This window comes from Malus sylvestris, chromosome 4, assembly GCF_916048215.2.
Source record: "Malus sylvestris chromosome 4, drMalSylv7.2, whole genome shotgun sequence".
Classification (NCBI taxonomy): Eukaryota; Viridiplantae; Streptophyta; class Magnoliopsida; order Rosales; family Rosaceae; genus Malus; species Malus sylvestris.
This window is the reverse complement of record NC_062263.1, coordinates 13,467,410-13,481,377: the sequence shown is the minus strand read 5'-3', so window position 1 is coordinate 13,481,377 and position 13,968 is coordinate 13,467,410. Positions and strand designations below refer to the sequence as shown.

Genomic DNA, 13,968 nt, shown 5'->3' with positions numbered 1-13,968 from the left:
GAAACACATTATGTACGTTGGACAACTCTGACGGCAATTCAAGCCTGTAAACATCTTCACCGACCCGTTCGGTGATCAGATAAGGTCCGGTGTACCTAGGACTCAACTTACCTTTCTTTCCAAATCGAACAACACCTCGCCACGGTGATAACTTCATAAATATCCAATCACTTACCTTGTACACTCGATCAGTGGCATGTTTGTCTGTTAAACTTTTCTGGCGATCTCAGGCCGCTTTCCAAGTTAAAATTAATCACTCGAACATTCCAAGTAGACTCATTCATAACCTCAGGGCCCGCAAGAACCCTTTTAACCACTTCTGTCCAACACAAAGGTGTGCTACAATCTTTACCAAAAAGTGCCTCAAATGGTTTCATACCCATGCTCGAACGAACGCTATAGATGTAGGCAATTCCCCTCAAATCCAACCGCTTAATCTAAGCGTCACCAATTGCAATACTGAAAATCTCAGCATATCTTCCAAAGTCTGGATAGTGTTCTCTGATTAACCATCTATTTAAGGGCGATAAGTTGTACTATACGGTAACTTGGTAACCAAGCTTCCTGTACGCTATCCAAAACTTAGAAGTAACCAACATACCCAAAAAGCTTAACAGTGTACATCGTCAAAATTGCTTTCTTTAATTCCATATAATTTGGCACATACGTCCCATTCTCTTGCATAAACATACCATCCAATTCTGCCTCGGTTAATTCTTGAATTCCTTCGTCAATTTTATGGGCAACAAGTATACAATCAACTAAAATTGGCCTAACCTGAAAATTAGTCAATAAAGCTTCTTCTCAACTTTTACCTTAAGTTTCACTCCAGGATCCCAAATCCGCAATAAGGGAAAACACAACAAGCATGCAAAGCATTAATTCTTACTGGAGCCTTCCTATCAAGTGCACCAGTCGCAACAATTTCACGATCACCCTGGTCGTGCAATCATAATTATTTAGTAACTCAATCTGCCTTCGTTGCCTAAGATTAGAATACCTCCGAGTAAGCAGACATGGGAGACTCATTTGATTCATAAAAATCCTACACTTTTCACTATAAAAGTAATGTCTCCAAAACTTCCAAGTAAAGATGATTGCTACTAACTCCAAATTGAGTAGAGTAATTCATTTCATGAAGTTTCAATTGCCGTGAAGCATAGGCAATCTCCCTACCTTGCTGCATTAACACTTATCCAAGACCAACCAAAGAAGCATCAATAAAGACCTCATAATTACCGCTATCTTCTGGGAGTGCTAAAATACGCGTATGAGTGAGGAAATACTTCAACTGTTGAAACCTTTGCGCACAATTATCCTCCCACTCCAACATAACCTCTGTTCTCGTCAATCTCGTCAATGGCAAAGCAATGACTGAGAAATCTTTCACGAACCGTCCACGATAGCCTGCCAAACTAAGAAAACTTTGAATCTCAATCACAGTTCGTGGTTGTTCCAAATTCTCAATTTCCGCTACCTTTTAAAAATTCACTTGAATACCTTTAGCAAATATAACTTATCTCCTAAATGTTTCTTGATTCATCCAACATTGGCATTTGCTAAACTTAGCATACAATCGACGTTCCCTCAAACTTTGTAACATCAACTTAAAATATCTAACATGCTCTGCTCTAGGCTTAGAGTATACCAAAATATCGTCAATGAAAACAATAACAAACTTATCAATGCATTCCTGGAATACTTCATCCATCATCTCATAAAACAGCAAGAGAATCCATCAATCCGAATAACATCACTAAAACTCATAATGACCGCAACGAGTCCTGAACACAATCTTAGGAACGTTATCATTAACTCTTCAATCAGTAACAACCAGACCTTAAGTCAATCTTAGGAAATACGCAGACCTCTAGGTTGATCAACAATCATCAATACGCAACAATGGATAACGGTTCTTGATCATTACCCGATTCAATTGCCTATAATTAAAACATAGCCTTAATGTCCATTATCTTCCTCACAAATAAACTGGTGTTCTCCCAACGTGATGTACTTTGAATAAAACCTTTATCAACTAATTCATGTAACCGAATTTCCAATTCTCTTAACTCATCATAAACCAATCTCTAGCATAAAATTGGTACCTGGATACAAATCAACATTAAACTCTATATCTCCGCCCGACGGCAATCCAGGTAATTCCTCAGGGAAAACATCGAGAAAATGTCTAACCACCTTTACATTTTCCAAAATACTAGAAGCACATCATTTAGCACCACACGAGCTAAGTATCATTGGCAGCCTTTCGATAACAATCTCTTTGCTCTCACAGCATAAATGATGGCCTAACTCAATCCACTTTGCTCAATCACAAAAGTAACCTTTGATAATCCATATTGGCAAGATTATAACCTAACCAATCTGTGCTTAAAATCACATCGAAATCCACAATGTCTAACAGGATAAGATTCACTGGCATAACTACTTCTTCCACCATCACTGGACACCCTGAAGGTGTAATATTATCATCTTGTTCTTCATTAGAAATACATAAATACGCCTCGATCGTGCTCCAACATTACTCTCTTTGGCAACATCGTCCATAATAAGAAATATATCAGCCGGAGTCAGCTAGAATGACCTGTACGGCTTACTCCTCAATTTTCCAAATAATATGTTCGCCGGATCCACCTCTTGTGGCCTGTACGGCTGGACTTATAACTCATCAATTATCCCTGTACCCATCGCCAATCTGACCAAACTACTAAGTCCATAACCCTGCTGGATCGATACTATGGTGTCAGGGAAGACTGCTGGGTAACAACTGATTCTAAGGACCATTCATACTTCTATGTCTCATCCAACCACATAAACACATTCACTGATTCCCACACTCTCCAAAGTGTCTAATATTGTACATACGGTACAAAGGTACATTTCTCTTATTCAAATCACCTTATCTCTGAGATCTGGGCTCACCAATAAATCTATCACTTCGCCTCTGACCAGTGGCATTAAAATCTCAGCTGGAAGAATTAGTTCTAACTTCACTTCTTTTGAAGCTCTGAGTCTTTCTATGTACTTGATATGACGGATCTTTAAACTTATCGTCTTTCCTCTAATCACTATTCTTTTCTTATTCTTCTTTACTCACGCTGATCATGTTCTCAGAGTCCTCAACCCTCAACAACATCTCGTAAACTCTTGATAGACAGTACAATAGATAGTGGTCGCCAAAGAACGTCACTTCTTCTTATTATCCAGCTTAAAACAACATAACACTTCAACCAACTTAGCAACAATATCCAAATGGAAACGAGGCAAGTCTAAAAACTTTCTATAATACTCATTTGTCGTCATCTTCCTTGTTTCACCTTTGCAAACTCTTGCTTACTACCATCATAACATACCGGAGGAATAAATCTTTTCTTTAACAATTCCTTAAATAATTCTCAATCAGCTGTTTCCACCGGTGACAACGAATAATACTCCTGTTTCCACCAGGATACAAATTCATAACCCACAACCAGGTAGTCGTCTCGACCCACCTGTCAGAAGGAAGATTCTTTTTACTTGCATAACCCAAAACGTCTTTTCCAAGTGATTAAGCCATCAATCTGTTCCTTTAGGTCATTCATATCCCTAAAGGGATTCAAATTTAACTTATAACCAGTCTCAAAGGTTCCTTTAGATAATAGACTGAATCATAATGGCAATAATTTCCCCCCAAACTACTATATCAGGGAAATTAGGTTCATCCGAACTACGTGGCTCGCTACGAGGCGGTATCGTTCTGACAGAAGACACTAGGAAATTCTCAAGATGTCCAGAATTGCAACTTAGGCTCTGATACCAACTGACACACCCCGTCCCGAAGGAGGGCATGCTGGCCGCCACATGAGAGTGACGTAACCATTTACACAGTTCGGAAGCTTTTAAAATACAATTATTAAAATGGAAACCCTCGAGGGTGAGTCCTACTTTTGTGATTTCTGTCAGAATACCGTTGGATTCCTCGTGGCCACCAAAACTCTGCTATCAAGAACCTGGAGGGGCGAAAAACAAAATTGAGTGGGTCAGTAAAACCAAGCTTTTCAAAAACATTTCGCCAAAAATAATTCTAACCCCTCACTGTAAAACCTGTATACTTTTCCCAGAAAATAGTATAATAACATAATACTTTTCATAAATCTCGAATCATCAATTTTTCTTTAAAACCCGAAAGTATGCCATGTTGTAATTTCGAAAACAAAATAAATGATGCATCAATGTAACAGGTGAAAAGTTGAATTAACCGGAGACCCTGCAGTTGGTCCTGTACGGTTAATTCCATAGCTCAACATCCAATCCAACCGGAGTCACCTCGATGACCTGTACGGCACTACACTGCAGATAAGTCGGAACTACCTGAAGTAGTCTGTACGACATGGATGGTGTAATAATACGCTCTAGTGCTTCTCTCATCAATCATCTGTGCACATAATCTAAGGTCACCCACTAGTCGGAATCACATCTAGTAATCTATACGACTAGCATGTCGGAACCCTCACTTGGTCTATACGACATCCACCTACTTGGATCCAAGACGAGCGTGCGGTGTGGTGAATAATATAAGCACTAACACCATGATTGCAGGTTATGAGCTATCCATAATATACACATCAACAATGCACATGAATAATATAAAACTCACCTGATACTTACCTGTGCGTCCACAGCACCAATTCACATATATATATGCATCATATATCAATTCATGCTTTTCATATACTTCTATGCATGGCATTTCAAATCATACTTTTCATATAAATCTATCCATGGCATTTTAAATCATGCTTTCATTTAAATTCAATTTCTGGGAAAACTCAATAGTATATAGGTAATACGAAAACAAAACTGCCCACTCACCTGGAGTTCGCCCTACAACTCCCTAGCACAACTCATCAAGGCGTCATGACGATCGCCGCCTAGAACAATAATCAAATCCAACCTCAGAAATCATATCGATAGAATATAACTTATATAAAATACGTCACTACGTAGATTGATCCGAAAGATCTGCAACTCAGATTTTAAATCCATAACTTCCAGAGTCCACAATATATCTCTAGGACAACATCCTGAAATTTCATTACCATCCAACGGTCGGATCTCCGTCAATTTCCAAAACTAAGTGACGGTTAACATTTTATTTTATAAACTTACAACTCCAATTCCGGAAGATCCGTAACTCGGATTCCCAATCCGTAAGTTCCAATAATCCTCAAATATTACGTATTACAACGTATCAAATTTTGGTGACGATCCAACGGTCGGATCGTCAATTCACATTTTCACCTAAATGCGAAAACTATAAAACGTTATTTAAAGCACCTAACCAATAATCGTAATAACTTTCTCATACGGTGCTCAATTTGGGTATATGAATATACCACATTGACCTACTCGACGTCACGGACGTCGACAATTTTTTTAAATAATTTTTTACTGTGGCACGCGCCCCCACGCTCCAAGGAAGGCACGGGTCCACGCGCGCCCACGCGCACCTTCTTCCTCGCGAGTTCGCCGGACTGGTTTTTCTCCGGTGGCCGGATTCTGGGCATTTTTCAAATGCCTTGTTCTCCTTCGTTTCTCAACCATTTTCTTCGTATAATATATCAATTTAAAGCCCTCAACATGTAGAATCACAATATACTACTTTTAAGCTTAAAAAAACAACTAAATCTCACCGGAAAAATCCAAGCAAAACCGGCCAAACTTAACCCTCGTGATCCCGACGTCCAAATCCTTCCAACGAAGCACTCCAAGCTTCCTTGGGACCTCACTAAGCTCACTATGAGCTTGGATTGTCCTAAAAATCAACCAACAAAAAGTTCATGAACAGTGCCAAAATCGGTGCTTGGGATTTCGATGTGAAATCGAAAGATTTCTTACCTGAAATAGGTGTGGTTGAGTTCGTATAGTCCTCACGAGCACGATGGTACCTTCACAACCTTCGATCCGTGCTTGTAGGCTTGGTGGTGAGTGTGTCCGTACAAGTCGAGAGTGAAAGAGTGAGAGAAAGCCGTGAGGAAGGAGAGAGGCAGCACGGGGGAAGGAAAGGGTTGAGGTTGACCCGTGTGTGTGTTGTGTGGTCCAACAAAACCCACCAAAATTCCAAGTCTTTTAATTCCTTAACCACACAAAAATACATACCAAATTTTAAATCAACCTTTAATCCAATTTAATTAATTTTCCAAAAACTTAGGAACCATGAAATGTTCAAACATATCACACACACGTACCTTAATAACCGCTAAGGGTAAATCCGTCATTTCACATTCCCGTCAAATGTATCTCCGGGACGGGTTGTGACATAGGTTGTAAGAAAATGTTTTGTCAAACAATAAAGACATAAATCATCCATCACCAATTAATTATAAACCAAAACTTTATGAAAAACACCAAACATTTTGAATCAAAACTCCAAAACTTTTTGTTCTTGGTAAGAACATCAAGAATATTGAAGAAGAACACACATGAAAGCTCATAAGAGCTCCATGAATGTTTTCACACAATAAAACTCAAATTTTCACTACACAAAAGAGGGTTAACATCCTAGGGTACTTAGGGGTTCCAAAAGTCACTTTAAAACTCTTTTAACAAGACAAACATGAACCCAAAAATCCACCCTTTGGATTTGGCCGAATTTCCCAACATACATGGCACCAAATTTTAGTTCCAATATTCATGCTTAAATGCACTACATCTACAACATTTGAGATGCTAAATTTTCAAGCAAAATTTATATTCAAAAGCAAGAACAAAGCTTGTAACATTTACAACATTTAAATCACAAACCATGAAAAAACACAAAACCCAAAAGGATTCACCATAAACTAGACCTAGGCTCTTGATACCACTTGAAGGAAAAAATTTGTCCTAGCTAAGAACATGTGAGAATATTTGAACACATATGCAAACTATTAACACATTAAAGTAGGCATGCATTCAAAAACAATTCTAAAACCCATGACTTTCAAAGCCTAGTGAACGGTGAACCACAAGACTCTTTAACAACATTAAAGAGAAAGAAGGTTTTAGAGATTCATTACCCTTGAAGCTCATTGATGCGAAATAGATAAGCACACAAATTAAACCCTCTTTTTGTCAAATTGTAGTAAAGATGTAAGTAGGGATCGTTCTAGACCGGGGATTAGGAGGGATTGCTAAACACTTGAAAACTGACTTAAAAACATAAAAACAAAGTTTAAAACACTAAACTAGACTCAAAGAATGCAAAACTAAAGTTTAAAACACTTGAACAAACATAAAACTCAAAACAGCAACCTAATGACTCAAAACTGCCTAAAACCACTTTCTGGGCAGTTTTGAGAACCTAACAAGAACTTGGACGAATTTGGGTGAAAACTTGAATCAAAACACTTAGAAACACAAATCAAAACATATTCTAACTAATCTAAGACTTCAAAATAAAGGGGGACTTGTTTTGGACGAAAATTGAAAACAAAACAGAAACTTTAAAACAAAACAGATTGTAAAACGTTTTTGGATGAAAAGGATGGATAAAAGGCTAGTTAGGAGGTTCTTCTCCACACATGTCACACTTGCAAACAAAACGATTTTCAGTTGTTCTTCCAATAAATTATGAATACTCAACGCCCCAAATTAACCGTGAATTGCACTAATTAACCCTCAGTTTTTCCACGAGTTATTGAGTTGGATGATTGCATACGACAACCTAAAACATTCCCTACAAGTTCCCTACATGAATTGCATAATAGAGATACAAGCAAGAATCATTAAGTTCTATGAAAAACATAAGCATTGACGAAGCATTCGTTACTATGAATTGCATGAAACTTATGCCAAGAATTCATTCAACGCGATCGTTTTCAAGCGACCTTCACTACTTGTGATTATAAGATTGTAACTATTAGGTGAAACTCCCTCATAATCTAGCATCATATTCATGCATGAAAACTACGCGTGCACTCTCAATCAACATACACAAATAAGTTATCAATCAAATAGATGAACGAATTGAATCCACAACTTATGAAATAACAACTGAATGTAATCAAATCATATTGCAAGCATGTACATGGTTTCGAATCACCCCCTAACTAAGAGGGGTTTAGTTCCTCATACTCGCAAAGCAAAGATACATAAATTTAGAAATTAAAACCCAAAGAAAGAAAACACCTAGAAGACTCCAACTTGGCAGCAAGATCATCAATGATTTCCCTTTCCTCCTTGCTGCGGCAGAGAAGTTTAGAACAGGTTTTGGGTGGTATTTAGGGTGTAGAATGGATGGGGAATGGTAGGGAAAGGTTTAGGGTTGATGGGGATACGGCTAGGGATGATTTTTGGGCAGAATTGTGGGACTTTGGTGATGGGAAGGTGCGGCAGAATGCAAGGGCAAATTTCTGGCGTGAATGATTGTGTATGAGAGGTGGTGATCTGATCTAGGGGTTATAATGAGTATATATAGGCATCCAAAACCCTAGGGTAATCAGATTAGGGTTTCTAGAAGCCTAAATCCACCAGAAATTAGGTTAAAACAATCAGATTTTTAGTGGGAATAAGGCCTAAGGTGCGGCTAGGGTTAGGGTTTAGAGATGGGCCTATGGTGCGGCAATGTCCAAGAATGTAAGGATGGGTCATCTAGAAGCCCAAAGCCAAGAATAGAAACTCTCACAAATGGAAACCTCCAAGAATAGAAACTTCCAACTTTAGAAACTTCGGGTTCTAATTCTGAATTCTTTGTTCTTCACTTTCATTTCTTCATTTCTTAAGCTCCCTTTGACCTTCAACTCGTCCATTTCATCCCAACCTTGTGTTCCAAGCATGTCCTTTTCAATCCAAGCTCCCTTTTTGCTCCAAAAGCTCCAAATTGCATCATTTCATGTAATATGTCCTTTAAACCTGAAAACACATGAAAGTAGCTTAAAAGACTACTTTAACGAAGAAAACATAACGAAAATGCATAAGAACTAGCTAACTAATGCGCATAAATATGCTCCTATCACTCATCCTTGTTTACACTAGGGATTCACCCAAGTGCAGGGCCTTCAAGTCACCTCCTAGCTCCTTGGATCTTCCTTGTGATTTTCTTCCTTTTGATGCTCCTTTGCTCCTTGAGGATGTGAGGAAAGGATCTCCAAAAACACCAAAGATTTGGTGTCTCTAAGTCTCCACACCAAGGATGAGGTGTGGAGATGAAATGGATGACTTATAGAAGAAAAGATTGCTAACTATATCTTCTCTAAGTGGCCGGCCTCCTTTAGAGAAAAAGAGAGAAAATGTTTCTCATCTTTGCCTCAAGAAAACCCTAATGAGGTAAAAGCTATAAAGATGCTTTTATATCTCTTTTCTTAGGTGAGTGGCAAACTTGCAATTAAGCAAAACTTACCACACCCTCACTATGGCCGGCCTCTTTTAAGTGATTGGGCTATTTGCCCATATTTGTTTTAGTTGTCATACAACTTAAACATAATGGGCCTAGTGGACCAAACCCTTTTGGACCCCGAAGCCCAAAACTAACTTAAAAAGCCCAATAACTTAAAAAGCCCAATACAAACCTTTCGTATAATTAATTAACTAATTAATTAACCTTGACCATATTTCAACTAAACCATTTAATTGCTTATCCATTTCATTTATATTTCTTCACTTTCATCCTTACTCGGTGTACGATCCATCAGGTTATAATTAGCGAGGCAGTGGGCGATTGTTACTCTTAACGATCGATTGTGAATTGAAACTACATTTCAATTCTCCCTTTGATTAAGATTAGTGTTTGCTAATCTTCAGGGCTTCCACAAACCATGAGTGACACCTAGCAGCATGTCATGGCTACTCAAGCTAAATAGAATTGGTTGGAGAACCTATCCAGTTACAATTACAATGCAATACGGTCCTTCTCTAATACAATACTCTTAATCACATTGTTTGAGTGATAGTTTGTATCATGTCTACTATCCAATGTGATACTTCTCTATATGATTCAATTGAAGATGATTTGGAACATACTTCCTAAGTCATATTAGTATGCTTTGGCCAAAGACTCCCGAATCATATCTTAGAGTATTCTCCTTCCACCATGGAAGGTTTGAGATTCCTTGTTGTGCATTCATATGCCTACATGACTAGATAGCTTGACCCCAACAATGCCGTGGACACTCTCGATGGAATGCCTTTGACATGATCAAAGATCAAGGACCTAACCATTAAACATCTATGATGCCTCAGGTCAAAGGACTACTTTGCATATTGCAACTTACGAGTTCTTACATGACATGTATGTTCGAACTCTCTTTTGATCGTTGTTCAGTGTACTCGATTACTCTTTCAAGCACCTATGTGTTTGTCTTAGTGTCCAACACTAAATGACTTGAGACTGGTCATACTCACGCTTGAGTTGACATAACACATACTAACCTTAGCGGATTGTCAATGCCCAATTGGCAATCCTATGGCTAGGAACGTTTTAGGAATGAACATAAGAGAAAGGTCTCGTTAATCTAACTTATTTAAATCACTTCTCTCTTAGATTAAATGCATTCCTTGGATTCCCTTATTGCTGATGTGAAAATTAACTAGCACTCAAATTAAACCCTCTTTTTATCAATTGTAGCAATGTATGTAAGTAGGGATCGTTCTAGACCGGGGATTAGGAGGGATTGCAAAATCACTTGGAATTGACTCAAAAACGTAAAAACAAGTTTAAAACACTAAAATAGACTCAAAGAATGCAAAACTAAACTTTAAAACACCAAAACAAACCAAAAGACTCAAAACAGCCCCAAAACACTCAAAACTGCCTTAAAAACACAATCTGGGCAGTTTTGGACACTAAGCACCAAATTGGACGAATTTGGGTTTTAACTTGAATCAAAACACTTAAAAACACAAAGTAAAACACTTACTAACTAATTTGACACTTTAAAACAAAGGGGAATTGGTTTTGGACGAATTTAAAGCAAAACAAACTTTGTAAATTAGAACAGATTGTAAAAACGAATTTGATTTAAATGGGTGAATGGAAGGCTAGCTAAGGGGTTCATCTCCACACATGTTATACTCGCATACAAAACGATTTCCAATTGCTTTTCAATAAACCATGAATTCTCAACGCCCCAAGTTAATTAGGTCCGCTTAAATTAACCCTCAGATTTTCCTAACGTTATTGAATTGGATGATTGCATACGACAACCCAAACATTCCCCACAAGTCCCCTACATGATTGCATAATAGAGATACAAGCAAGAATCATTAAGTTCTATGAAAACCATAAGCATTGACGAAGCACTTGTTACTATGATTGCATGAAACTTATGCCAAGAATTTACTTAACGCGATTGAGATCATCAACCTTTACTACTAGTGAATATAAGTCCATAACGATTAGGTGAAATTTCCTTATATCCTAGCATTCAATTTATGCATAATAATTAAGCGTGCACTCTCAACCAACACACATAAATCAATGTAATTCACATAGATAAGTAAATTGAATTCACAACTTATGAAACGCAATTAGAAGTAATCAAATCATATCGCAAGCATAAACATGTATTTCGAATCCCCCCTAGCCAAGGGGGGGTTTAGTTCCTCGTACGCACAAAACAAAGAGAATTGAATTTAAACTTTGAAATCAAAGGAAAAGAAACACCTAGAAATTCCAGCGACGCGAACTTGAATTGCATGAATCTTCCGAGCTTCCTTCTCCCCCTCCTTGGTGCGGCAAGGACTTTGGACAGGTTCTTTGGGGTTATGGATGGTGTAGAATGGATGGAGGATGTGTGATGGTGTTTAGGGTTGATGGGTGGTGCGGCTAGGGTTGTTTTTGGGCAGAAATTATGGCATATGGTGGTGGAAGGGTGCGGTAAAGAGCAAGGAATGATTTCTGGCGTGAATTGTGAATTGTGGTGAGTGGTGATCTGATTTAGGGGTTAATAGGAGTATATATAGGCACTTAAAACCCTAGGGTAATCAGATATGGACTTGGATAACCCAAATCCACAAGGAAATAGGTCTAAACAATCAGATTTTGCAAGGGAAAAGGGGTCCTAGGTGCGGCAGGTTTGTAGGATATGGATAGGCCTTCTAGAATGCCTTGCAAGGCAAGGAACTAGGGCATCTAGAAGCTAGGGTGCGGCACCAATGTAGGGATTAGGGATAGGGCTTCTAGAAAGCCCCAAAACTGATAGGAAATGTAGAAACTCACGGCAAGGAGGGGAATTCTTCTAGAAACTTCTCATTTGTGTCCTACAACACTTAGGAGTCCTTCTAGCATTAGGAAAACATGTCTCAATCCTCCATTGACTTGGAATTCTTCTCCTACTTCATCTTGGAAACCTTTCCTTCTTGGACTTGGAAATCTTCTTTGTTGCTGAAACTTGATGCCATTTGGATTTAACTTTCCTACTTCGAGTAGGAAACCTTGTTTGAGTAGGAATCTTCATCTTCAAGGAATCCTAATTCAACTAGGAAACCCATTTTGACTAGGAATCCTAATTCAACTAGGATTCCATCTTCACTTAGGCGCTTTCCTACTTCGACTAGGAAACCTTGTTCAAGTAGGAAACATCATCTTCAAATCTTCAATTTCGTCCATCCTCTTGGCTCCAAGCATATGACATCCATTCCAAGCTCAACTTTGCTCCAAAAGGCTCCAAAATGCATCCTTTTTCATATTTTGCCCTTAGAACCTGAAAACACATAAAACTAGCTTAAAAGACTACTTTACTAAGCAAAAACACTATAAATGCACAAGAACAAGCTAAACTAAGGCGCATAAATATGCTCTTATCAATTGCTTAAACACATGATACAATAAATAGTGATTAACAATAAGCTTTGCCCTTCATTAAACATATAATAGTTTAATACAATAAGTATTCCAAAAGCTATTACATCAAATGAGTGGCTTTGTGGGCATACTTCCAACACTCAAAACAGGTTCAAAAGACTTAAAACAACTTAAAAACACTCAAAACTACCTAAAAACACTTGTTGGGCAGTTTCCGACTCTAAACACAACTTTGAACGAAAATTGGGGTTTGGCTTCAAAAACACAAACAAAACAGATTTGAAACACTTTGAAACAAGAAACTAAAAGGGGGGTTTTGATTTGGATGAAGTTGAAACGAACAAATGATGCGAAATAGATAAGCACACAAATTAAACCCTCTTTTTGTCAAATTGTAGTAAAGATGTAAGTAGGGATCGTTCTAGACCGGGGATTAGGAGGGATTGCTAAACACTTGAAAACTGACTTAAAAACATAAAAACAAAGTTTAAAACACTAAACTAGACTCAAAGAATGCAAAACTAAAGTTTAAAACACTTGAACAAACACAAAACTCAAAACAGCAACCTAATGACTCAAAACTGCCTAAAACCACTTTCTGGGCAGTTTTGAGAACCTAACAAGAACTTGGACGAATTTGGGTGAAACATTGAATCAAAACACTTAGGAACACAAATCAAAACATATTCTAACGAATCTAAGACTTCAAAATAAAGGGGGATTTGTTTTGGACGAAAATTGAAAACAAAACAGAAACTTTAAAACAAAACAGATTGTAAAACGTTTTTGGATGAAAATGATGGATAAAAGGCTAGTTAGGAGGTTCTTCTCCACACATGTCACACTTGCAAACAAAACGATTTTCAGTTGTTCTTCCAATAAATTATGAATACTCAACGCCCCAAATTAACCGTGAATTGCACTAATTAACCCTCAGTTTTTCCACGAGTTATTGAGTTGGATGATTGCATACGACAACCCAAAGCATTCCCTACAAGTTCCCTACATGAATTGCATAATAGAGATACAAGCAAGAATCATTAAGTTCTATGAAAAACATAAGCATTGACGAAGCATTCGTTACTATGAATTGCATGAAACTTATGCCAAGAATTCATTCAACGCGATCGTTTTCAAGCGACCTTCACTACTTGTGATTATAAGATTGTAACTATTAGGTGAAACTCCCT

At 37.9% G+C, this 13,968-nt stretch overlaps 1 long non-coding RNA gene across 3 annotated transcripts; it reads right to left on the bottom strand.

The window, feature by feature from the left end:
- Positions 1–3,618: 3,618 nt before the first annotated feature.
- LOC126619473 (uncharacterized) lies at positions 3,619–6,234 on the bottom strand. Of its 3 annotated transcripts, XR_007622063.1 has the most exons (4): positions 5,896–6,232; positions 5,691–5,812; positions 4,870–4,928; positions 3,619–4,007 (listed from the first exon to the last, which is right to left on the bottom strand). It is a non-coding gene; the product is annotated as an uncharacterized LOC126619473 (long non-coding RNA). The 3 variants fall into 3 exon arrangements; XR_007622062.1 differs by having other exon boundaries at positions 3,619–4,928; positions 5,896–6,234; XR_007622064.1 differs by lacking the exon at positions 5,896–6,232 and having other exon boundaries at positions 3,619–4,928; positions 5,691–5,870.
- Positions 6,235–13,968: the final 7,734 nt, after the last annotated feature.